The sequence below is a fragment of the Sinocyclocheilus anshuiensis genome, unplaced genomic scaffold, assembly GCF_001515605.1.
Source record: "Sinocyclocheilus anshuiensis isolate Anshui unplaced genomic scaffold, SAMN03320099.WGS_v1.1 scaffold1082, whole genome shotgun sequence".
In the NCBI taxonomy this organism is placed as follows: Eukaryota; Metazoa; Chordata; class Actinopteri; order Cypriniformes; family Cyprinidae; genus Sinocyclocheilus; species Sinocyclocheilus anshuiensis.
Window position 1 is genome coordinate 2,871,381 of NW_015542379.1, and position 762 is coordinate 2,872,142.

The following is a 762-nucleotide window of genomic DNA, read 5'->3' on the forward strand; positions in this document are numbered from 1 at the left end:
TGTGTCTGTTTGGGTGTGGGTTTTTATGTGTGCGTGTGGTCTGTAAAGTGAACTGAAAGTGAATGATGTCAGATCTGTTTCTTTCATCAAGACTGAATAATTAACAAGCCGACGGCTCTGTACACCAAGCCAGCAGAAAGCATCTCTGGCTCTCATGCACACTGGGTTTTGTCTCCATAATTTTCTCACCTACTCTTCCTCTAGCTTTCCTCTCAGTCTCTCTCTCTCTCTCTGTCGTCGTTCTCCAACACCCCCTCCAAACGGTGCGCGAGACGTAGCGTCTCCCGAGCCCTGATCTCTTAGATGAGAGAGAGAGAGAGAGAGCGAGAGAGCGAGAGAGCTGCAGCCAGCATGAGGAGGGGAGACGCTCTCACAGACAGAGCTCTAGTGCCGCTCGCTCATCCTCCGTACCGTCGTCTTCATCCTGTTGGGAATGCCTCTGTCCTCCCCATCTTCTGTCTCTCCGGATCCATCCATCACTCCTTGGCTCTAAGTGGTGCAGAGGCGTGATACATGGCAGCCAGGTTAGTCCAGACAGACGTGTGTGTTGTTCTGTGCAGGTTCTGCATGGGTTATGTTGTGTGTGAGCGTCGAGGCGACATAATCGCTGCCTCGGGTTCAGAGCGACGTGCTCTCGTCTAAGCCTCTTAATGCAGTCCGCCTGTCTCTCTCTTGCTCTCTCTCTGTCTGGCGGTGTGTGTCGCTCTAACGTGAGGGGGAGTGTGTGTGAGTGTGTGTGTTTTGATTCGGCAGCAGGAATAG

At 52.6% G+C, this 762-nt stretch overlaps 1 pseudogene; it reads left to right on the top strand.

Annotated features, from left to right (window-relative positions):
* Positions 1 to 351: 351 nt before the first annotated feature.
* The window catches only part of LOC107692521 (GRAM domain-containing protein 1B-like), a 32,147-nt pseudogene continuing 31,736 nt past the window's right edge, over positions 352 to 762 (top strand).